This window comes from Rhipicephalus sanguineus, unplaced genomic scaffold (genome assembly GCF_013339695.2).
Source record: "Rhipicephalus sanguineus isolate Rsan-2018 unplaced genomic scaffold, BIME_Rsan_1.4 Seq344, whole genome shotgun sequence".
Lineage (NCBI taxonomy): Eukaryota > Metazoa > Arthropoda > Arachnida > Ixodida > Ixodidae > Rhipicephalus > Rhipicephalus sanguineus.
Window position 1 is genome coordinate 7662 of NW_023615056.1, and position 26330 is coordinate 33991.

The window sequence follows — 26330 nt, forward strand, 5'->3', positions numbered from 1 at the left end:
ATTACCACGTGTCAGTTATGTTCGTCATACAGAAATATCTCGTCATACCAGTTTTCTTAAATATCCCTTCCTGGCCGCGAGCGCCCCGAGACCTATGTCATGTAAATCATGCTGCACATGACATGCGCGTCATGATTTATAAATTTGCATGTTAGGACATGTCATTATGTTCGTCATGAACTCCTGCCACGCCGTACCAATTTTGGTATTTATGAAATGAACGGAACGGCCGAAGAGCCCAAAGGCCGTGAAATGTAAATCATGCTGTCCATGACATGCGTGTCATGATTTTCATGATATGACCTGTCATGTTCGTAATAAGGCCATGTAACGAAACGGCCAGGAGAGCACAATGTCGTAGGCGGCTAGATAGATAGCTAGATACGCTCGAAGTCGCAGAAGTTCGCTAAGAAATGCTTCGCATTTAAAACACACAGACACGTCAGAGAGAGGTCACACACTTCCAGCGCCGTGAGTGTTGTGAGCGCCGTGAGGCGACCGCACCGCAGCGCCGCCATTCGGTAGAGCCCTTTTTAGGCACTTTTTCTCCCTGAAGGCGGCCGCTGGCCTAGGTACTAAGGAGGAGAACGCCCCTAACTCCATTTGTCCCTAGCCGAATCGGCAGCCATGGTATGGCCATGGGCCGGCAGAGAACACGCTTCGCGCCACGAAGCGCCGGTGTCAGCTCACGCCAAGGTAAGTTTTTGCATTCGCTGTCCTGCTTTTTAGACGCTCGCCTACCCATCATTCCCATGGTAGCTGAAGTGGGAGAGGTTCTTTGCAGAGACGAAACATCACTACCGCCGCGGTGCAGGCGCAGGCTACTCTCCCTAGAGTTACTCCAACTCTCCCGCAAGCCGGCGGCGTCCTCCTCCCTCGTGCCTCCCAACGGGCAAAGGCAGGCAAAGGGGTCTAGGGATTGTAGGCATGTGGGGATAAAAGCGAGCCATAGCGGAAGGAGGTATTTGTGTCGATTTCTTCCTTCGAGGTGGTTTCGAAATTCGCTCGCACAGTGCGGCGTACGCATCGTGCGTAAAAGCTCCGTAATCGATTGTTGTGCTAACTCGCCTTCGGCATAACTGCGGTGCCACCGCAACCGCCACTTGACTGCGGGGTGCCTGGAACCCTGTAGCCACTAGTCAGGTTTGTGTGAACGTTACTCTGCCGCGAACCGTATGCATGGTAGGCGAAAGCGTCTTTGCTATATACTGATCTTGAGTTGCTGTTTCGTCGATTGAGGCGAGCAATGCGTTCTTTGTTTTCGTTTGCTCTGCGTTGCGGCTTTCCCTCGAAAGTTGTCGGCCTAAAGGAACACGCGGCCACCGAAAGCGCAGTGCTTAACTCGCCGTCCAGGCGGGGTAACATATTGCGGCGGGTGAATCGGAGAGAAATGTCTATCGGTGAACCCAGATCACCGCACGTAGTTCGCGCACTTTGGTAAAATTTGGTGCTGACATTTTTTGAAGTGTTCATTAAATGTTCTTGATCGCTAGCTCATAAAAGGCTCAGGGCCAGTGTTTTCTGTATGATGCTCAAACGATTTCATTGAATGAAAGTTTGGAGTTCAGTAGAGAAAATGGTTGTAGTAAAGTTCGCTTTTCTTTATGAGACCTGTCCTTAAAGAGCCGGACCCTACCAAGTAGATATTTGAACCATTATGTGTGTGTATCAGTGACTGTCCAGTAAAACAATGAAACGTGTTGATAAAATCAATCCTGTATTTCTGCTTTCTATAATCAACCGTTATATGTGTATTTTATCAATATTGTGTCCTCGAGGGCTACCCTACAAAACACACACTGTAGGAAAAGAGGTGTTCAGTCTAATTTTACTTCCAGCACATGTTTGTTATACCCCTGCACAGGCAAAGGTAATGTACCTTACAGTACCACTTTTGTTACTCTGAAGGACCCTTTGCAGAAAGAAGTTGTTCCAGTGACACACAGCACTGCAGGTGGTTTGTGGCCTCTGCGATAAGCTCAGGTTCCTCAGATGAACACGACATTGCTTCGACTGCATTCATGAGGGGTCGCACATCTTTACAACTGCTCTAGAGGGAATCCACCTTTTGCATGTCTGTGTGGCGCCCTCTCTCGGGGCACTACGAGAAACAAACCGTACGGCGTCGCGGCGCGCGTCTGCTACCACCGCCATACCCTAGCCATAGAGTGACCACCGCCACCGCTGCTGCATAGCACAAATCGTGACTGCGGCACATGAGCGGAGAGCTTCGCCTCGAGTGTTGTGAAAAGGCATGGAGCCCCCTGGGAGTGTTTACATACCCGGCGGCTACTTTTCGGTGGCCAACGGATGGACGACAAGGCCAGCATCAATGAAAATGCCGAGCAAGAAACAGTTGGATGCCTTTATGGCGGCAAGTGGTTCCCGTTGCTCCCGGCAGACCACTAAAGGACAAAAATTCCGCGACGAGGGGTACGTGCGCAACCTCATGTTTAATGAGTTGTCTACCACGTCCACGTACGGACTCCTCCTAAACTCATCGGTGTATACGAACAGTGATGGCACGAAATCAGGGTGCCTGGGCGAGTTGGACGGCGAACCTGCAAAATCCGGGAACATCGCACTACGGTGACTGGAAAAAAACGGCCGCACGTTGTAACTTCGCTAAGATAAGCAAAATGCCGCAAGATTTATAAATCGGTGCGCGGCAGTCATGTCAACATACGCGAATCGTTTTTACTGAACAGCGAATGTGCTTTGACAACAGAAATGAAGCGCTGACCGCCCGTGAACGACAGGCCACGACACTACACCCTTCGGCATTCATTATGTTCTAGAAGCAGTATTTACGGCGACTCCTTTACGCCAAAGTAAACAACAGCGTAGTTACGCTGAGACCGAAGCGATTAAGGCGCACTTAGTCATACTTCGCTGTTGTCGACGTTCTAAACCAAATGCTGAGAACATATCGTACGAAAAAAAAAAAAAAAAAGCCGTAGCGCGACTTTCGTCGCTACTGAACTGCTGTGTGACGACACGGACACAACGCGGACACATGTTCTTGTCGTACGCCATCTAAGTAACAACATTTCTTGAACGAAGTGATTTTCGCACAGTCTTGCCGAGTCCGAAGGCTGCCACGGACTGCCGTCTTCATTTTGGCGCTTCACAGCCCTGATCCACGCTTCACGGCGCTGACGATCGCGTTTCACCGATGGGAAGCGGAAAAAATGAATGTTGCTGCCGGGCACGCCTCGGGAAGTGCATCCATAAGCGGCACATGTTGACGGCATCGTGCTAATAGAACCAGATATATCGGTAAATATATTTCAACCACCTGCACAAGTCAACACTTCTGTCACCGCTAAAGCCGCGGCGGAAAGAGAGGCGGCGGCGTCTGCGACGGCGCCGTACAGACCATTTCCCAGAGTCGCCGCCAGGAAGCGGCGCATGCGCTGTAGAGGCATGCAAAAGGCGGATTATGACTGCGCCCAGGGAGCCTTTGTTCAATGGGTGCATTCTGTTGTGCACGCTGTTTGCAAGAGAACGCCCTTTACGTTTCCAGGAGGGGCATACCCCTTTATTGTGTGTCACTGTGAACGAACGCCTTTCCGAAAGATGTCCCTTTAGATAGAATGAAGGAAAGGAATTTTGAGCACTCGTTTCTTTTGTTTGACGCAACCTTAATTAAAACCAGCAGATAATGAAGCAAAGGAAGGTACAGAGGACGTTAATTGTACTCTCTTACATGTATCGTAGCAGTTCTGTCATAGACTAGCACTTGAAGGTTTGCATGCACATAAATACCCGACTATGTGGACGGGGGGGATGACCCTCGCCATAGCTCAAGTGGCACGAGCATCGGGCGCGTAATCTGGAGGTTGCAGGTTCGTTCATTACTAGCGCCAAGGTGTCGTCCACTTTACTGTCTTCACATCTATGACACAATTACTACGATACACTTAAAACAGTACAATCAACGTCCCCTATACCTTCCTTGCCTTCATTATCTTCTGGTTTTTATTAACTAGATCGAAAAAATTGGCGAAGCTTGCACTAAGCCGCACAAGCCTTGAAACGGCGAAACTGAATGATTCTGAAGACTAATGTGATTGCTTCTAGGTTGTTTCTAGGCCTTAGCTAGGTGATAAGGATTGTTTCTGGGTTGCTTCTAGGTCATTTCTAGGTTGCTTGTAGGTCATGCTAGGTTGTTTTACATTGATTATCAGCGCAGAGAGGTTCGAGTTAAACTACACACAGTCACAGACACGACATGGATGTCCATTCAGAGACAAACTCGTGCTGAAACCATGCGTTTGTACCTCTCATAAATCTACGGGCACGTCGTCATTGGCGTAGGTCTTCCATTGCTTCGGTGTCTTCTCGCAGCCGCCGTTGCCTTTCCTGTTCCCTAGTGTTGGGCCAGCTTTTGCCTTTTTCTTTTATGGTGGACAAGTCGTGAGTAGTGGGACTTACCGAATTTCTGTGGCACATGCCTGTTTATGAATCGTGATATGGCATACATAGTACGCCAGCTTAAACAGCTTTGCTGTTAAAAACTATTTTGTATCTAGTGTGTTTGTGGACTGGGACCCCAGCCCACAGGTGTCGGCTAGAAAGTCTTGCCTCCTAGCAGCTTTTCCGGCCGGCTGGATTGCCCTGGGTTGATTGTCCAGGGCTGAGCTGAGCGGCGCAGCCCGCCAGTGCGTGCGGAGGCTGTCGGTGGACGCTGCGTTCTCATTACTGTGTATTAATCCCTGCCATTCTCATAGGTTGTGTTCTGAGATAGCTCATGCCTCACAATCTTTGCATTGATCGGTCGTGTATATATCTGGGTATATAACATGTGGTAGTGCTGGATTCTTGTATGACCTGGTTTGTAACTGTCGCGATTGGACAGACTGCGACCTATTGAGTTGAAGGTGAGGTGGTGGGTAAACATGCCTCTGCAGTTTTTAATGTTTAGTAATGACATTGAATGCAGTCATTCTTAGAATAACAGAGAGCTGAGCTAGTTGGTAAGTATTCATTCTAAACAGACAGGGCGTGCAAACACGGACACAAGAAAGAAGTCAGGACACCACAAATGCCGTTTGTGGTGTCCTGACTTCTTTCTTGTGTCCGTGTTTGCACGCCCTGTCTTTTTAGCAGTCATTCGGTCCTCCCACTCCCACACATCTGGAGTCTCAGATGAGGGATCAAGACATAGTTCAGAAAGTGAGTCCTTGAGCTGCATTGTGTGCAGCCTCATTAGGGTTGAACTCTTACCTTGGGGTCAGGTGTAGGCTGGGAAACATCGAACCTTCATCCATGAACGACACAAAGGTCAAGATTTAGTTGTGGTGTTGCAGTTGTGCATGAGCCTACAACGAACACGTAGCCGTGAGAGTTTTTCGGAACGGTGCCGTAATAGAGGGTTTACATGCGTTTTATGATACAAGAGACGCCCTCGCTCGTTTCCCTCTTTCCTTCGTTATGCTTCCTTCGTCGACTTGTCTCTCTTCCTGGCTGAGTGCTCCTCCTCACTGTGCGAGGAGGAAGAACAGCAAGTGCACGTACCTGCGAGCAGACAAACAGGTGTTGTAGATGACAGGCAGACAACATGTTGATGTCGAAAGGCACGCAGAGGAGAAGGGATTGTTTCTTGGAATTTGTGGGGCACCTGTGGCTCGTAGCGCTGCTGCTTTCAGCATTGTTGATTGTGACGGCATTTTGCACTCGATGCGCGCGTTTACTTGAAATGTTAAAAAAAAAACTATCGGAGGTGGTTTAGGGGCCCTTTAAGGTATGTTTTGCTGGCAAACAATCATTTATGCATTATTAAACAGATGAAGGAAGCTTCATTGTCAATAACACTGGGGCTGAAGAAAAAAAAAATGCTTTTCATTTGGCATCCCTAGTAGCAGTTCAAAGGCACAAAAGATTGGAGGATGCTTGAGCTTTGCCTCAAGAGTAGAACGTGATAGCGTAATTTAGCCCCATTCGCATCGCCTTCTCAATCGGTTGCCTCGCTTTGCCTCCCTAGTAGCAGTTCAAAAGCACAAAAAATTGGAGGAGCTGTTATTCTAGTGGTTAGTGCCTTGTGTAGTAGATTCTTGTACTTGCTTGGGGGGGGGGGCACTATTTGAACGAGATGGCAAGTAAGCTGTGAAGGGGTGGGTGGCATTGGCCTGGGCTCTCTGATCTGTTCGTATCTACGGTGTGTGACTTTTGCAGTATGCGTAGTGCGAGCGTCAGAGCTAACGTTTGTTTTATCTATAGCACTATGACCACTCGAAAAAGGATCTTTGAAGGAACGTGAAATGCTAACGAGGGCAGACTTCAGACATGCAAAATGTCGCTTGGCCCTTTCCAGTTTGCATACTTCCTGCCAAAGTGTTCTGTAGGCTGGTGTACTTCTGGACTTTTTTTCTTTTTTCTGTGGCATACCACGACACTTTCTGACTAGGCATTATTTCGAAATGTGGATATAAATTGAGCATCTTGCTGAAATTACTGTTAGAATTGTAGGAGTGCAAAAGCAACATCTGAGTATATTGGGGCCCGTGACATGTTTCGGTGCAGCGGTGGCGCTCCTGGAAGATGGGCATTATTTAAAACAAAGGGAAGGTCGCTTAGGAGGCAAGGAGACAGTAAATCAGAGCAAATTAAAAGGCACAGGGTGTGAAGTCTTACGGGGCCGTTCGTCGAACAAGTACGTGGGAAATGAAAGGTGATGTAGTGCTAAAAAAACTCCGGGCTTGCGTGGAACACACAGCATAGTCGCAGCATAAGTTGGAGGAGCAGTCTTTTTGGAGATAATTGCAAAATATGCAGTATGCGACTGTCGGGCATTATGTGCAGTTATGTAGCTGCAAACATTGTGTATGCTGGGGCTGATGATGATGAATTATGGCTGAGCCCTTTGTAATTGGTGGGCCGTTATAAAACGGCCACTTGTTAAAAAGCTTGTTAATTCGACCCTCGTTAGTTTGGAACATCAGATAACTTGGGCTTGTTCTTTGATCCTGGCAAGCATATGCATTGTTTAATGGCTTCAAGCTCTCATTAATTTGGTCACATTTGGCCGCGAACTGGGTTATTCGAACAATCATTAGAGTGAACCGAGCGTGAAGTGCCGCAAATATAAGATCCAACATATGTACTCCATAAATAAACGTTACATACGTGCTCCTACAGTACAGGCGTCATGTCGGGCTAACATCAGTTGTGGTTTCAGTGTTGGGTCTGCTTTTAGTAAAGCAGAGAGGTGGGTGAGTTGGAACTGATGCATTTTGAAAACTTTTCAGCGTGAACGGGACGGAGCACAAAGAAGAGGACACAAGACGAGCGCTGTCTAACAACTGAAGTTTATTGAAAGAAAATTTAAACACCTGACAACCAACAACGCATGCGCAAAAGTTACCTGTAGTCAAAGAACTCAATAAGCTTACATAGTTCACAATCTAAAAGGCAAACGGACGGCTCAGATATGCAATCATCTCCCGCATCTTTAAAGGTACACTAAAGAGCAAAACAAATTTTCTCGCATTAGTAAAGTAGTCTTCCACAATACCAGAAACACCATGCTTGCTGCGAGAAGACGCTTAATAAGCGAGAAAACGCGCAAAAAGAAAATACAGGTGGCGACGCCACCTTGGAATTCCGGCACCATTTGCCGTGACATCACATATTTTTGACGGCGCCTGCTTGGGCCTACGTAATTTCTAATCGGTTAAATCGAAGTACATTGTCCACTGAGGGGGCCAGAGACTTGACATGAGTTTGTGGAAATTTCGTCGAGCCAGTGGCGCTAAAATACGTTAAATGCTCTTTGAGATCCTTTACGTCACGAATTACAAAGTTCGGCGCGAAATTTAAAAATGAAACTTCGAACTTGCTTTTCTCCTCTAGTAATAAACATATGGTTGTGAAATAAACTACACAATAGTTCTCCGAGCACACTTTATCAACCTAAACCAATTCATTGTTTCTCTTTAGTGTCCCTTTAATGAAGTACGCTTCCACGTGTTCCCGTGCCCTTTTAGCTCTATGTTTGTGCAAGAGGACAGTGTTGTCGAAGAACACTTTACATCCACATGCCCTACAGTGTGTTGAAAGGTGCGATGTCGAATGACAGTCTAATAAACATTACATGTGTACTCCTATGACTCGACAAGCTGTATGCAAGCGTTGCTCGACCCTGAAGGAATGCGCTAACGAATGCTGTGTATGATATTCACATCATCGCACTGTAGCGTGCACTTCGTTTCGATAAAACTAACGTCTGTGCTCTAATGTGAATGCTGACGTCGCATCAGATCAAAAGTTAATATTTAACTGCCAGTGTAGTCGATGTGCCTTGTAAACCCATGATGTGCACACAACTACTTCATTTCCAAAAACACATTTATCCACCTTGTAACGCTTAGCACAAAGCCAAGAAATGCAGCAAAGACAGCTACTCACTGACTGCTTTGCATGAAAGCAATTCCCACAATGCATGGGATGTGCCAAATTTTTTTTTGTTGACTCCTTGTTTTCAATACACTTTTTGCTGATATGCAACTGCATAGTATGCGCTAAATTTGCAAGGGCTCACTGGACCATGCTACCTTATGCTGTAGTTTGAATTGTGCTTAGTGCGACAGCCATGCCGTATTTGCAGTTTGGTCGGCTATCGTAGCTGAAACAATACTTCTGTGAAACGAACTGACAGCATTGGCATGTTTTGTCTGCGTATAGTGATAAAATGACAGTGCGAGAGGACACAGGTACTCTCTGAAAATTTCCGGATTGTTTTGCTGGCTCGCATCAATAGTATGAGGAGCGCCAGCTACAGCGGAATCATCAGCGGCCACTAAGCATGAGCTGGCATGCTCACGCTTAGTGGCCGCTGATGATCCGTCAAGGCCGAGCCTCTGATTAGTTGAGCTGTGTTGCTCGCTGTGTCTGTGTCGTCTCTGAGGGGTTCTGGGCGGCTGCTGGCCCATACCCCTACATCTGGCGCACAAAGTTTGGTGCCAAATGTGGGCTCAGTGCAGGTGGTTGGCCGGAGCGCTTAAAGAGGACACAGAGGCAGCCAACAACAAACACAGCTTTGCTTGCTGGAACCTGCGGCTTGACTGAGGCCCAAGCGGCAGGCGAGCGCTGCCATTCGCCAGATGGCCGCTCAAGCCCCCAATCCTGACACCGCTGAGGCTGCCGTGGTGCTGCTCCGTGCCATCCGACCTCGCCCTCTGCGTGAGCCATCTTCAGCTCCCACCTTCAATCTGCCCCGCCTATAGATGAGGTGGATCTCCTCGACTTGAATGAAGAGTGAACCTCACCTCCTCCCAAACGTACACCGTGGGGGGAGGGGACAGGATGGAGGTGCTGGTAGCATCCACGGAAGACAATAACGAGGACCCTGGAGCCTCAGTCCAGCCACAGGTTCCAGCAAGTAAAGATGTCTTTGTTGTTAGCTGCCTCTTTGAGGGCTGTGACTGACCGCCTGCCCTGAGCCCAGAATAGGACAGACTTGAGAACTTCTGCAACGTCCACATCTGTGGTTGCCACTTTATAAGAGCTTGAATCACAGTACTTTACAGCGGACTTCTTGTTGCGAGCCGTCACAATGCAGCTTGTTGCGAGCCGTCACAATGCAGCTATCTTCCTCCGTGAGGATTCATGTCTTCAAAGGTTGCGAGCCGTCACAATGCAGCTATCTTCCTCCGTGAGGATTCATGTCTTCAAAGGTGTCTCTTAAAGACGCTGAGAGTGGCTGGCCTGGAAATGAATCATGGAATAAGGAATCCGAATTCAGTAACGTTGGTCTGTGGTTTGATTGGGGAAGTAAGAATAATATGTGGGCTGCTGGCGGCACGATTTCTTTTTTTTTTCCCTGACGATAACTTGCCTCGAATGTTCACCGGAGCACGTCTGCTAAAGCACTCGACTCAAGGTTTCTTTCAATGTTCATGCTCACAATTCTTTTTAATTTTTATGTGCTCGCACCTAGGAGTGCACTTTTGTGCAAACGTTGAGAGTTATCGGATGCGCTTATCATGTGCTTCTGTAATGTAAAAAAAGAAGACGAAAAGTATCTCGCTTCTTTTTCTAAGCGTGTGCAGACACTCAACGTGTTGAGGTGCTTCACTGCATGCACAGTTGGTGCTCCACAGTGGTTTCATAGCACGAGTAATGGCAGCTACGGCAGCTTCACCTGAATAAGGCAATTGGCTAAGTTGCAAATGACACTTTATTGCTTTGCGAGCAACAATTCGAATGCTTCGCTTAGAGGGACAGTCTATGTAAAGCCAAGGGTAAGCTTTCTCCTTTCATTGACGGTTGTCGGCGGCTCCTTCTGGTAGTGGCTCCACCGCTGGCACCAGGGATAGCGTCTCCTTGCTTGGTGGGTTTTTTATAACCTCTCGTCTCGTTATTTTACGAGGGTTGTCCCGTTCGCCGAGGGACCATTTCCCGTGAGCAGGGAAACGAGGGGTAGTGGCGACATGGAAGAGGTAGTTAGGATAAGGGTGGGGGGCTCCCTCCCGACCTAGACCATTGGTTCCTGCCGCCAGACCGTGATCGTGCTAGCGTTAAGGGAAGGAAATGCTCTCCCACAATGTTGCAATGCCACCACTGCAATATTCTTCACAAACCCACTTGTGAAGTAATTGTGACCTTGTAAGCTTTCATTTGTTGCAAAGAAACGTAGCTCGTTAACAGCATGTTTACGGTGTTAGCATGTGTCGTTGGTGGCAGTAACTTGCTGCCCGTGGTCTCATCTGTTCCGTTGCACAACTTGTAAAGGTCCACACCGCTACACATTGCAATTTTTGCTTCATACCATGCTCGGGTGGGTCCTATGATCTGGTCGAAGAAACCGAGTCCCATCTTTGTCATTTGTGTCACACGTGTATGTGCTGCTAGAACATGCCCTGAAATTCACGGCCTTTGCCCATACCACTGTGGCGTCAACTGCCGAACGAAGGTCAGTCGCGTGACTTTGCAAGAAAACGGTGTATAGACATTTGTTTATTATTTCCTTGTTACTTTCAATAATTCAGCATGGCGGTTAATTCAGACACCTTTCTCAGTCCCGTGAAATCTTAACTAACGACCTTTTACTGTATTTGCACAGCTGCTACCGGGACTGCTTGCATCTGGAGGGTCTTTTTCGAAGCACTGGCGTGGCTCTGAGGTAAGATAGGTGACTACCTCGGAGAATGCCTGGCTTCAATTCCATTTGAACTCTGGCTTTTTCATATTTCTCATTGTGGGCTGCAACGGACAACATTTGCCACCAAAATCGGCTATTGGTGGGAGCTAATAACAGCTAACGCTGTAAAAGTTTGATCAAGCTTTTTACTAAAAGAGCTTTGTGATGATAAGCTTGGCAGTATTGACTGCTTGAACGGATCTTTCATGCCCTTCTGCACACACACACGTGTAAAAATAATGATATTCTCCATCAATGGTTCAACCCACCCCTTGGGATTGACCGAGAAATGAATAATTGTCTCACTTGTGAGAAATATTGCCATAATCAAAATAAATTTATATTATTGCCAGCTTAAGAATTTAGCTACAAAACTGCCCTGGTTCAATTAAAAATTTTCCAACGTTAGAGCAGATGTCCTTGTGACAACGTGCTAATGAAAAGGCTCCCCAAGACAGAATATTTAAAATAGGGAGGTCTTTCAAGTGAGGCAACCAGATCAGCGTAATTAGAGCCCCAGTTTTTTACTTGTGGGTAGTTGTGACCTAATAGTTTTGAATGCCTTTAGCACAGGTGAAGACCTCGATGATAAGATGTTTAATATTTTAATCATGCAAAGAAATCACTGCATAGCACATAGGCACATACAGTGAACTCCCGTTAAGACGACCTCGGTTAAGACGAATTCTCGCTTATGCCGAACAAGAGAGAACCGTTTGTTTGGTTTCCCATAGACTCAATGCAAAAAAAATTCACTCAAGACGAACCGCTCAACTGTACTCTTCTTTTAAGACGAACTTTTGCGGTGATCGACAACGCTAGCGATTCTGCGAAACGAACACTGCAGTCTTGGTGGGGCATTCAGGCGACTGAGAAAAAGCAAAAAAGATTTAAAAAGACGCTTCCTGGAGCAAAGACGCCAAGCAAATCGCGACGCGGAGAGCGCGCAAGATAAACGAAGAAGACCGGTCAGCAGATAACGCTGGTATGCCCTCTCACCCCCAGCCTGTGGGTGGGGGAGGTCTGGGCTTTATCAGCAAAGAAAGCAACAAAAAGAGTAGGGGATTTACAACTTCGACCCCCAAGCCATTGCGTCCTTTTGTATTCCCCCCCCCCCCCCCCGTTCTTCGGTTTCCCAGCTGGAGTACAAAGGAGAACAGAACAACACAAGAGCTTGGGGCCCCTCCGCCGTGGTCAAGGGGCAAACGCAAGGGGAGTGGGAAAAAAAAAAGAAAGCAACAACAGGAACAGAATTGGTCTGTACATTACAATCGAGTACGAAACCAAAACCGAAACCACCCCGTCAGAGGGGTCAGGTGCATTGTCATCGCCATCACACAATGGCGGCCGAGCACATGTATTTTGTGGTCAATTCGCGTAGGACCTGTGTGCATTGTATCTGTTCCCAGTGAAGGTGCAAATTGTGATGAGCCATTTTGATTATGGAAGCGCACGACAAAGGAAGGCTATTTTGCACAGGGAATATAGCTACGTCGTGTCTTTTTCATGTGCGCGAGGCTTGTGACCGTGAGTAGCGCGATGGGATACGTCGATCAGGAAAAGTGACTACTTTCCAAAAACTGGAAAATATCCGGACCTCGAAGAAAACCTTGCAGACTTTCTTAAGCAAGTCGGCGTATAATGACTTTGTCAGGACAACAGCACGCGACCGAAGCGTATCCAGAAGTGATCTTAGAGCCAGCAAAACAGGCTCACAGAAGAAAAGGAACTGCCAGGACAATAAATTTTACATTCTTTGAAGGAAAATTGTGCTTGTCTCTTAATTGTTTTTCTAATCGTCAACATAGGAGCTTGTTACAGTTTTATCATACTTGACGAAAGCCAGCAAAAGAACGGGACACGAGAAAAGGCAGACACACACACCGCTGGAACTAACAACTGTGACTTTATTGAAGAAAACCATTCAACGAAGAAACCTCACAACGCATGTGCAGCACGTCTGTATCACCTACAACGTCACCCGGTGAAAGATTACGCAATCATCTTTCTTGCCATCGTTTCAACACACTAAATTCCTTGTCAATGAGGCAAATTGACGGTGTGCTTATACATCTATCTCCGCTTTTCCTAATGTAGTATGCCTCCACAATTTCCCGTTCTTCTTTGCCCTTTCCTCTTCCCAGATAAGTTACATTACTGAAAAGCGGGTAGCACCCGCATTCCCGACAGTGACGTGCTAGATTCACCCCATCATTCGAACTCAAAGAAGCGTGATGCTCACGCAACCTAGTATTAATACATCGGCCGGTTTGGCCGATGTATACGGTCACAGGTCAACGGAATGTTATACACAACACATGTGGCACATTTCGTGAAACAACGCTCGTGTTTCGTAGTGCACACCGGATTGCTAGTCTTTCCACGAGCCACATGTGAGCATAGGCTAGCAAGTTTGCAGGGAGCTGAAAGAACAATATTTACGCCCTGTCGCGCGGCAACCTTTTTGATATTATGAGAAACCTTATGTATGTAAGGTAGGATTTCAAACGGTTTCTCTTGAATGCGTTGTGCTGGCAGACCAGTGCTATCTTGCGGCCTCTTAATCTTTTGTAGCACAGATTCTGCCACCGCGTACAGCAGATCCCTAGGGTAACCAGCAGCTTCCAGCCTCTCGAACTGGTTGTCTAGGCTGGTCTTCATAGCATGAGGGCAACTTTTTTTCAGAGCATTTAAAAAACAGTTTGAAATAATGCCTCTTTTAACGATCTTTGAATGTGCTGACCCAAACGGCAAAAGAGCTTTCTTACTCCTAGGCATAAAACACCAACAAAGATGGTCATCATCATGAAAGGTTAATTGAAGCTCTAAAAATCTGATGGACCGGTTGCATGGAAGTTCATGGGTGAAGCTAAGAGTGTCAGAAGAAGCCTCAAACGCTTCCACGACCTGGTGTACAACCCCAGGTAAGGAGTCAGATGAAGACACTTTTAAAACAATGAGAAAATCATCGACGTATCTAAAGATACGGCAGACACGTTCATGATCTATCAAGCCCCGAAGCGAGTTGTCAAAACGAGCTAAAAATATATTGCACAGCACAGGAGCAACGCTTGACCCTATGCAAATACCCCTTCTTTGCAAGAACATCGACTCCTTAAACTCTACAGCCGTGGATGACAGATACATCGTCAACAATTCTAAAAAGGCGTCAACAGACACACCACAGTCATTCTGGAAGGCAATCGGCCCCGAGAGTTCTATTACATCGCGTACCGCCAAAAGCAGTTCGTCATGTGGAATGCTGTAGAATAAATCTTCAACGTCGATCGAAAAGGCGAAATTAGCTCCTGGAATTCCTTCGTCGAGCACCTGCACGACGTCATACGCGCAGTCGACGCCGTTCGGGTCTTGCACTGGGATGCTTTTCAGGTGTTTTTGCAGGAAATGACCCACCAGCTTTTGCCAGGAACCTGCCTCTGTTACAATGGCTCTGAAAGGACACTCTGGCTTGTGAGTTTTTGCAGAGAAAAACACTTGAAGAGAGTTCCTTTTACAGTTCTTCACCGCTTGAGATAACCTGTCCAACTTTTTATACTAATACTAGGTTGCGTGAGCATCACGCTTCTTTGAGTTCGAATGATGGGGTGAATCTAGCACGTCACTGTCGGGAATGCGGGTGCTACCCGCTTTTCAGTAATGTAACTTATCTGGGAAGAGGAAAGGGCAAAGAAGAACGGGAAATTGTGGAGGCATACTACATTAGGAAAAGCGGAGATAGATGTATAAGCACACCGTCAATTTGCCTCATTGACAAGGAATTTAGTGTGTTGAAACGATGGCAAGAAAGATGATTGCGTAATCTTTCACTGGGTGACGTTGTAGGTGATACAGACGTGCTGCACATGCGTTGTGAGGTTTCTTCGTTGAATGGTTTTCTTCAATAAAGTCACAGTTGTTAGTTCCAGCGGTGTGTGTGTCTGCCTTTTCTCGTGTCCCGTTCTTTTGCTGGCTTTCGTCAAGTATCATGAACCAACTGGCCCAGATTCCAACTCTTCTGCAGTTTTATCATTAAAATGTGGTAGCAAATATCTTCATGAGCATTTTTATTTTTGAACATGCAAAATCGAGTGCTCATAAGATTCATGTAAATACTCTGCTTGAAGGCATAGTTTTTATCTAGGTGAGCCAAATAAATGCTTGTTCTTGTCTTTTTGCCCCCATTTTAAATCTACTCCATTCAGTGTTTTCAAGTAACATATTTGGATGCACTTGGCATGTTAGCATGTCTCGTTTTGGGGGCACTTCTGATAAGACGAACTCCTGATAAGACGAACAGATGACCGTGGTCCCTTCGAGCTCGTCTTAACAGGAGTCTACTGTAGTGGCACTCTCCAGAAGCTTTTCTGGTGGATGTGATGTTGCCAAGTGTTCATCCGTAATTGGTTGAGAACATAAGTTGCACTTTACTGCTGCAAAATCCTGCTTCAGATCTGTTTTTTTTTAACACGAAAGTGTTTTTCCGTCACGGAAGTGACATTGAAAAAATGCACACGATCAGATGGCAAAGAAAAAATGTTACATCAACTGTAGTCGAACCCACGACCTCTCAGTCTGCGAAAACAGTTGTCGGGCACGCTATTTACTGCGCTACGATCACATACTCTGGAGGCTTTACAAATGCCCCTTTTATATCTTACACTTTCCTCTCGCAGTACTTTTGGTCGGGGGGTAGTGTCGCGCTCTGGGAGCGGTAAAGTGAGGTAAAGCATCATGACTGTGGCCTCGATGAGCTCCTGCAATGCGTAGTTGCTATGCGTCCGTCTCATTCGGCGCCTTTCCAACAGGAGAAATGCAATTTTGTCAATGCCTTAACACACCGCGAGGTGGCGATCTTAGCCCAAGCGTCGGCCTCGCTCGTAGCCTCCATCGATACCAAAAATAGCTCTGCGACGTGCGCCTGCCTTGCCTGGCTGTAACATTCCCCGCTTACACTCGCCCCAAGAAAAATCGCGGCCGGGCTACATGACGCGCGTCTAGTTTCCCTCTAGGCCGTGGTGTTCAATAATTCTTTAACATGGCGCGGAATGGCAACCTTAGCCGCCACCTAGGAAGGCGCTGCCTTAGCTAAAGTTCTGTGTCCACTCAGCAGCGCTCTTCTGGCTGTCCCACCGTTTTCTCTGATTACACTCTCACTCTTGACTACTACAGCTACCACAAGGGTTTGTTTAATCATTGATCATTGATGTTAGTCGTCGGGATGGAGATGTGCCACCAAGTGTCAGCGTGGATGCATCCATGTTAAACGGTGATATAAATGCCAAACACCAATATACATTGTGCAGGTTCTCTTATACCAATGTACAGTAAACATTCAGCTACTTCTGTAAGGACACGTTTTACTTTCGCGTTTTACCGATTCCTATGACGGAGGGATCAGCCATGTTTTTTGCTGCACTGCTTTATATGGATCCAGACACTGTCGTAGAATAAAAAAGCTACCAAACAAGGCAGCTTTTTAAAAGCCTGTGGTCTCCTAGCCAGGAGAAATATGCACATGAGGTGTGCTGCTATGTGAAAGTTTTTCTTTTTGCAGGTGTGAGCAGCATCGTTGTGTGTGTGCTGTACGCTCGAAAGGGTTATTCAAGAGGTGAATGTCATAGTGCATTGTTCCTTGGGGTACCACGTTGTGTTTGGTGCTACGGCATGATTGGTGCACTGCAAGGAAGAGGCAAACCCAGGTGTGCCAACTTGTGCTATGCAGGCACTGCGAGATTGGCATTAGGTGGTGCAGACCTTGTGAAATTCGAGTTGAGGGCATTGATTTTATTTTTTGTATTTTGAACGTACCACGGTAAAGAGCTTCAGATTGTGTGCCCCTATCGATGCCTTCAGTCTATGTGAATAAGAAATGGGTGTTTGAAGAGGCCCCTGTAATATGAGAGGGACCAAGAGACTTTTTTGTTTTCATATTGTCTTACGACTGACAGGCAGTGGCAGACAACAATGAAACTGCCTGCTGAACACTCACTTGGTCACTTTTTTTCACTGTCTCTAACCTTGCTCTGTTTTTATTGTGTTCAATCTTTACTTCGTGCTTCACATTTTAAAGTGCTTGTTGCAGAGGGGCAAGCATCGACGTAGTTGTGTTTATTTTATATTTTTTTATACAAGTACCTGCGGTTTCCTGGGAGAGGAGGGGAGGGGCATGCATTCTAAAAATAAAAGGGGTCATGATCCACTCCTGGAGCTTGGTGAGAGAAAAACATCCTGTGAAATGCTATGAACACTTGTGTGCATCAAGTAGAGTTTAGAAGCGGAACTAGGTGCCTTCTTTTTATACAGGGGCCTGTGCTCACTCTCTTTGGGATTGGCCAATAGCCGACATAAATGAAGAGCAGAATTTGTATCAAATACGCCTCTTGCCACGGTAGCCAGCACAGTGCTTCCGAGCTGTGCAGAAGAGGCGTTTACAAAATTCCACTTTCACGTGGAAGGCATTACGTAGGCCAGACTGGCAGATGCCTGAGTGTGCATCTGCTTGAGCACAGCAATAAAGTCGGGATTGCTGCCATAGATGGACAACTCCCTGCCCATTGTAAGAAATGTGACATGAAGCCACAGTGTCTTCCTCTATTCAATCTGATGGTTCTTGCTGAGTGCTGCTCGCACCGGAGGCTTGATGGAACACGAGGCAATGAACTTGGAGAGCTGGAAGGTTCTTTCAACTAATTTATTATAACAGCCGCGCTAAAGGCGGCAGCCAGCACTGCCTGCTGCATTCAACATGGCTGCTCCGCTCTCGGCAGGTGGTCGCTACATCGACACCACCTGGCGGTACACAACAGTCCCTTCCCCCCAACTTTGTACTTCAGAGGAAGTCGTTTAAGTAAGCTGGTCGCCTGACATGGCGAGAACTGCGAGAGCCCGTTTGATTTGTGTCAATGCGAGAGTCTTTCGGCCTGGCAGAGTTGCTGGCCTGTGGCTGCTCAGCAAGCTTGGAGTCCACATGACGGCGCCGCATCTGGTCCACATGTCGCCGCAGTTCCCGGCCGTCAGGTGTGTGAACCCTGTATGACAATGGCCCCACCACCTCAGCAACACTTGTAGGAACCCAGCGTGTTCCAGGAGCGTAGTTTCGCACATACACTGCGTCCCCGAGTGCAAAACTGCGCGCTGGTCTTTGCTCTCCTTCAGTGCAGACAGTCTGGCCCTGGTCGTGTGTCATCCTGTCGGGGTGCAGTCTGTCTAAAAGTGTCTTGGGACGGCGATTGAAAAGTAGCTCTGCAGGGCTCCTTCCTGTACTAGTGCATGGAGTGACATGCTGCTGGAGCAGGAAACTCGTGAGACGTCGGTCCCAGTCGCCTTGGATGATCCGTTTCAAATTTGTTCTGACCATGCGCTCTGCCTGCCCGTTGGTTGCTGGATGAAAAGGGGCAGATGTCACGTGGTGAATCAGGCCGCCCACTAAGAACTGTCGAAACTCGTCAGACACGAACTGTGCTGCATTGTCCGATACAATAATGTCAGGTAGTCCGTGAGTCGCAAAGAGGCGGCGCAGACACCTTACGACAGTGGAACTGGTCACAGACGACACTGGAACCACCTCCAGCCATGTCATGAGTAAAGGAGCACGGGGCGCGTGCCAGACGGCGGAATGCGTCGATGGTGTGCGGAAAATGGAAAAGTACCCGATGGTGTGCACCCCGCCACGTCCATGCACGCCATTGGCTGGAGAAAGCGCGTGCCACGTGACCCGAAGTGCCGGATGGCGGAATGCGTCGATGGTGTGCGGAAAATGGAAAAGTACCCGATGGTGTGCACCCCCGCCACGTCCACGCACGCCATTAACCGGAGAAAGGTGCGTGCCACGCGACCCGAAGTGCCGGACGGCGGAATGCGTCGATGGTGTGCGGGGAATGGAAAAGTACCCGATGGTGTGCACCGCCGCCACGTCCACGCACGCCATTGGCCCGAGAAAGGCGCGTGCCACGCGACCCGAACTGAGTTGCGGAACCCCAGAGGAAGAAGCAGTCATTGTGCGGTGGAGTTGGCCAAGAGGAAGGTGGTGCAAGCCAGCATCGCGTCCGCGACGGGTACAGCAGGGCTGAGTTCTGGAGGCAACGTTGTGTATGTCCCGGGAGGGTGGCCGTCGACCTTGGTGTCTACCGAGCGAGGCTTCCCGGGCTTGCGGCAGCCTCATAACGCAGTTCTCGTGGCCATTGCGGCACCACCCCAGCTCGACGAGACGGCAACCCACCGACAATCACGGAGCCACGTCGGTAGTTCGACCCCGTGGCACTGAGGAGAGGCTGACAGTTAGGCCTAGCTGGGAGGGACCGGTGTTCTCGATGGAGAACGAGGCGTCGGCAACGAAGGTGATCAGCGAGGCGTCTGATCACCGACGATGGCCCTGAGACGTCGACAGGAGTTTTGACGACGGGACAGCGCGTCGACTTTGGAACTGGATCGAGTCATCGGACACCACGATCCGTAAGAACGTTCCATTAGTAGTGCGACTGACTGAGAGGCCATAGTGGCCAGACTCTCAAGTTGAGAGGAGCTAGACATAGCTCGAATGTTTTGTAATGTTGGTGATTGAGCATTAACACAGTAGGTTTGCACTTGTTACTTTTGGTTGTAAATTTTGAGTGCGTGTTAGTGTTTATTTTGGTTTGCCGTGGTGTGTGACATAAAAGTGGGTTTGCAGTGCCACCACGGTCTCCCGACTCTCGCTCTTGCTCCCAACTCCACTCCGCATTGCAAGCGCTCCCGAGATACGTGACAAGCCACTTGGAGAAAGAGTCCACAACAATGAAGAAAACTTGCCCTTGAAATGGCCCAGCGAAATCTATGTGCAGGCGTGACCACGGTGTCCTTGTTCTCTCCAAGTGGTGCACAGGCGCCTGAGGGGGATCTGGTGTTGATGCCTGGAATGTGCCGCACACGTTCACCTTGTGCTCAATGTCGGCGTCCATTTTCGGCCACCACAAATAACTGCGACCGAGAGCCTTCATACGGACAATCCCTGGATGTGCACTATGCAATGCCTCCAGTACCTGAGCTCGAGCACCTGTAGGGATCACAACTCTGTTTCCCCATAGGACGCACCCCTTGTACACTGAGATCTCGTGCTGTCTCTGCTCATAGGCCTGAAACTCGCCACCCAGATGCTCTGAAGGCCAACCGCTAAGAGCCCAGCTGAGAATACAAGACAGCACAGGGTCCCGCCGCGTCAAAACAGCAATGTCTTTGGCCTGCAGAAGAGGCTTCGGGGTCAACTCCAGCATGAAGACTTCGGGTAATGGTGGCAGTGCGCAAGCGAAGGCAGTCTGCTTAGCGCATCAGCGTTGGCAACCTCCTTCCCCGGACGATGGACCAGTGCGTAGCTGTACGCATTCAAAAGGATGGGCCACCGAAGCATTCGAGGTGACAGGATGGGCGGGGTTACCTTGTCCGGCGCAAAAATTTCCAGGAGGGGCTTGTGGTCTGTTACAATCAACAACACGCGCCCATAGAGATAGTCGTGAAATTTCTTCACGCTCGAAACTATGGCCAGTGCTTCAAGATCAATCTGCGCATAGTTGCGCTCTGGCTCTGATAATGTGCGCGAGTAAAATGCAATGGGCACTTCCCTGGAGTCTTCTAGTCTGTGGCTAAGTACTGCCCCAATGCCCACAGGGCTTGCGTCGCATGTTAACACCACAGGCTTAGTTGGGTTGTAGTGTGTCAGTACTGTGTCTGAGGAGAGGAGGCTCTTCAGTGCATCAAATGCCTTTTGCTGCCTCGTTCCCCAGGCCCACACTGCCTTTGCGTCCAGAAGACGGTGAAAGGGCTCGGCAACTGTGGCCTTACCCTTCAAAAAGCTGTGATAGAAATTGAGCAGGCCAAGAAATGCTTGTAGCTCTTGCTTATTCTTGGGAGGTTGTGCCTCGTGGATAGCAGCAGCTTTCCTACCCGTGGGAAGAATAATGGCAGCACTTACACGGAAGCCCAGAAATTCGACTTTCGGCACATTAATAACGCATTTTTCTTTCTTGACCCACAGGCAGGCGTCCTTGGATCGCTGAAGCACCTCGCGAAGACGCGATGCAAGTTTCTCTTGAGTCGCAGCAGCGATAAGTATATCGTCGAAGTATGGAACTACTCCAGGAATGTTCTTGAGGAGCCCATCCATTGGCATTTGGAAGATTCCGGGAGCACTGCTTATCCCGTACTGCAGCCTCTTTACTCTATATGCCCCTCGATGCATGGCGATGGTCTGAGCATCTGCTGATGCTTCATCTACGGACAGCTGTCGATAAGCTTGTGCAAGGCCTAATTTCGCGAAGCACTTCCCTCCCGATAAAGATGACAGCAAGTGACTCACAACGGGAATCGGATACGGGTGCTGCTTCAGAGCTTTGTTAATTGTGGATTTGTAGTCCCCGCATATTCTAACGTCACCGTTGCTCTTGAGTACAGTCACTATGGGCATCTCCCACGTTGGCTGTGTCACAGGCTCCAGTAGTCCCTGCTGAACGAGGCGGCCCAGCTCCTCCTCCACTTTCGGTTGAATTGCAAAATGTAGTTTTCGTGCATTGAGGCGCACTGGTTGAATGTTGGGGTCAAGGTGCAGAGAGACTGGGGGGCCCACGTAGTTCTCCAGGCCCTCTTCAAATACCTCATTGAACTCTGAGAGCACAGAGTCGACCGTCAATATTTTTGACCTGGGAGACACCTGTAATGATTAGAGACCGGATTTTAGGCAAATGCCTTTTTTATTCCTTGCGTTCCTATCGCGCCACTTTGATATATGAGCATGAATTAGAGGTTAAGAAGGGCTTTTATAGTGTTTTTATAGTGCCTATAAATGCCTATCTTTGGCGTTTGTGCTTAATTGCTTACAAATGCCTATAAATGCCTATTTTCAAAATCGGCGCTTATATGAACACTGTTTAGCCTCAAGTTTCGCTTCCAAGTGCAGTTTGAGGCCGTTATTCATGTTACCGGGCAACATTGACTGTTCGGAGCTGTTTGGGGTTCAACCTAGTCCTCTAGTTCAGCCAACGTCCTGAAAACAACCACTAGCAGCAGTGAAGTAGGACATGCTGGCATGCATTCGCCGCCGCGCTGACATGGTGCGAGCGGTTGGTGAATGGGAGACCGCGGAGAGTCGTCAGCAGAAGTTAGAGTGAAGAGCAAAAAAAAAAAAAAATGAAAACTGTGATGTGCACGGGCTTTTGTTTTGTTTGTAATTTACTTCGTAAGGTGTTTACTGCAGTAGCGTAGCCATATTGTTTTTTTTTGTTTTCTGGGGGGGGGGGGTTCAACCATACCTTATGTATATTCGTGCGTGCGTTTGCATGTGTGCGTGTATACATACACATGCAAAACTGAAAAGTTTTGGGGGGGGGTTGAACCCCCCGAAGCTCCCCTTCCCTTCCTGGCTACGCGAGTGGTTCACTGTCAGGGGAGAAATTGATATTGAGTATACGCGATTCGACCTGGCCAATAGGAGGAATCCCTCCCTTCTGGTCCTTTAGCGATCTGGCTATCTGCTCATGCTCTGCCCTTCGCAGTCATGTCGAAAAGACACTCAGGAGTACGTTGATTCGACAGTCGACATTTGACTCACCGTGCAGAATATGGGAGAGACCGTGTTCTGCGAACCCTGCGGAACAAAGCACAATTGTACGGCTATGTTCAACTGTTGGCGCCTTTGTGCCATCTTAAGCAATAACGTTTTTGTTTTCCGGTCGTAGATAGAGGTCGCGCACTTCTTCGTTGAAATTATTTGCTTTTATGTGAAAATTTGTTGTGCCTATATTTAAGACGAATATATTCTGTCTGTCTAAGTACCCCGTTCGCGCTATACATTTCGTCATGACATACCAACTAGCCCAAGCCGCTACCCTTCTAAGCTATATTTAAGATTTTGGAAGCCTAAAACGTTGTTTTGCCTGCCTATTTTTGGTGCCTAAAACGACCTTTTTTAGTGCCTAAAAATCCGGCCTCTAGTAATGATAATGCCCACTGGTTGAAACCAGTCAACTCCCAGCAGGTTGGTGCGGGTGCCCCTTGCTACCAGTAGCGTCAACAGGCCCGCAAACTCCCTGTACTCCACATGCACGTTGCAGGACCCCATAACATGCACTGGACTCAGCTGATAATCGACCACTGTCGAAGAGAAGTCAGTCAGTGTCAGCTCTCTATTGCACTGCTGGATGTGGCGGAATATCTCTTCGGTGAGGATCGAGAAATCCGATGTAGAGTCCATCTCCATTTCGCAAATCTGGCCCTCGAAAGCAACCTTTGCTCGAAGCTTGCGAGACATCTGTGAGCCTTCTGCGCCGACGTGATTGCTGTAGTAGCACTCATCATGAGGCAACGCGGTTACGTTGTACGCCGCTTTAGAATTCCATGGCTGTCGAGGCGGCAGGTTACGCTGCTGGCCACTCGAGCTGCCGCTTCGGCAGACTCTTTTGATGTGGCCAGTTTTCTTGCAAGCTCTGCACTGCGCGTTCTTGAAACGGCAGTTGGCGCGGAGGTGCGCCCCACCACAACCAGCAGGTGCCATTACTCGTAGCCGGACAGTCCGTCTGCTCGAGTGCGGCCGGTTCCTGGCGTTTCACTTGGTTTGTCGTGGCAACGGTCGCGGCAGAGTCATTTTCTTCAGACTGCTGGGCAACCCTCATGCTTTTCGCGGCCGCTTCTGCCGCCAGAGCCTCCTCCTGGGCCACGGCGAAGGTCGGCTGCTTGTTTGCGAACAATCGGTTCTGCAGGTGCTCGTCTCGGAGGCCGCACACGAGACGATCCCTGAGCATTTCTTTGAGGTTGGGAAAATTGCAGTGCTGGGCGAGGCGCCGGAGCTCGGCGATGTAAAATGATACTGTCTCCTCTGGTGCTTGGTTCTGCTTGTAAAATGTATTTCTGCGGACTATTTTCGATGGCTGCGGTGAAAAATGAGCCTTGAGCACCTCGAACACCTCGTCAAGTGTTTTGGATTCGGGCGTTTCTGGGGCCACAAGTGATTCCAGTAATTCAAACGTGTCCACGCCGCAAATGCTGAAGAACACCGCCAAACGATGCTTCTCCCCCGCCACTGCATTTGCATCAAGGAACTTGAACCTTGCTACGTACAAATCCCACTTGGCCGGCGTGGACGTATCGAAAGGCTCGATCAGGCCTAGCGTGGAAGTCATGGTCACGATGAATTTGCGCGATGTTTCAACATACGCACTTGACGATACAGTCCCGTCTTCGTCGTCACTTCTGAGTACTGCTCGCACCGGAGGCTAGATGGAACACAAGGTGATGAACTCGGAGAGCTGGAAGGTCCTTTCAACTGATTTATTATAACAGCTGCACGAAAGGCGGCAGCCAGCACTGCCTGCTGCATTCAACATGGCTGCTCTGCTCCCAGCAGGTGGTCGCTACAGCAACACCACCTGGTGGTACACAACAGTTGTCCTGTACTGCCATTGCAACAAGATAACGAGAGAAATTGTAGAGGCGTTTGAGACAGCTAGGGCAGGAAACCAATGTGTCAGCTTGCCATCTGTTCTTTTATCTAAGAAAGAGACAACACGTGTCCATACACGTTCTTTCTTCTGTCACTTGTTTGCTCTTGCAGTTTCAGATGCATATTTATATATGCTCAGAATCTGCAATAAAACCTTAGTTTAAAATGAGCACTTGTCCTGTCTTCATCTTGTCTCATGTAGTGCGCTATGGTTTCTGAAGTACGATGAACTTACCCACATGTCGAAACATCCTCCATTATGAAAGACAGAGGATGGACTGACGTTGTAAACTACTACACTGTGTGGGGGTGCTATCACCCCCTGTAAAGTCGTTTGCGCCTTGTGACGCACGTGTGTCTCTCGGATTGGCCACAGTTAGCATTAACAGCAGCCGAGCGAGAGGTGCGCTGTGATCGCGCGGTGTCAGGTGACGCGGTGGCACTGCCCTGTCGGTGAGGATAGGCCGGTGTACAGAAAACAGCAGCAAGTCTATTTTGGGGTTTGACGGCATGTGCAAACGGATGTCTCCCATGGTGGGCCCATAGGGACGATACCGCGGCTCGTTTCCTGTGGACCCCTCATGGTGAGTTGAATGTCGGCGATGCTGCCTTCGCAGTACATTGCGTGTGCTATGTTTTCTGTGTATTGTATTGGCATTGTATAAGGTTACTTAGCGTGTTACTAGTTGTGTACCAGATTCAGCAGGCGAGCTCGTCGTTTGTCAAAGGTGTTTAATAAATTTACATGTGGTTGTTGCCCAACGGCATAAACTGTCTCCGTGTATTCCGAGAGCTGCGTTGTTCCTCAGACCCCACAACTGATAATTTACAAAATGACGTAGAGGCATAGTGTAGGAAGTTCCTTTTAGCTGCAGTCATATCTACATTGGGCGTTTTGTTGTATAAATGAGAAATGAACATGAGAAGTCATTAACCGAAGGATCTCATTCTCACCTTTTGTTGCAAATGTCATTGTACTCGGAAATTTTATGACGTCACTGCTGCTGTGCAGAGGCATTAAAGCTTGGCACACCACTATAAGTGGAAGCTCATGCCAGCCTTTGGTGTGAACCATGATAGCTGGAAGCGAAGTCTGAAATTTTGAGCAAGGCACTTTTAAGTGAGAATGTATTGCATGCAGTGTTTTTTTTTATGCATTGATGGGTGTACACTGTGGTTGCCCCTGGATAGAAGACGAGGTAGAGTTGACAGAAAGTAGTCCGACAGTTGTGTCCTCTGGGGTAGCGGTGGGAATGACCGCTCCTGAAGCAGTAATTCCAATGGCCAAAACACGCTTTGAAAGAACTGTGACTTATTTGTATTGTAATGCATTGACTGATTTCCCTGCTTCTGCTGTGATTACATGCGCAGTGCCTCACTTTGTTTGCCAGCAGAGTGCATTGACATACACTTGAGAAGCCAACTTGATTTACTATGTAGTCGTGGGCACAGCAGAAAAAGGACAGACCTTGCAATATTGTCTGTTAAACACACAGCACATTTTCACAGTGGCACTGACTTCCTAGAATGTGCTTTGGTGTTTAATAGTTGCACTGTGTCACATTAACCTATCTGTCCTGTTTCTTTTTCAGATCTAGATTTGCAAGGCCAGTGACAGAGGTCAATTTCAAGATGTTTGAAGGTGTTGTTGCGCACCTTCTAAACAAGTATCTAGGGAAATACATAAAAGATCTTGACAGTGAGAACCTCAATGTAGGAATATTT

The 26330-nt window shown here is 48.2% G+C and overlaps 1 long non-coding RNA gene across 1 annotated transcript; it reads left to right on the forward strand.

Moving 5' to 3' along the window:
• Positions 1 to 904: 904 nt before the first annotated feature.
• Positions 905 to 26330, forward strand: LOC119377087 (uncharacterized). The gene is made up of 3 exons (XR_007414651.1): positions 905 to 1143; positions 11066 to 11125; positions 26198 to 26330. It is a non-coding gene; the product is annotated as an uncharacterized LOC119377087 (long non-coding RNA).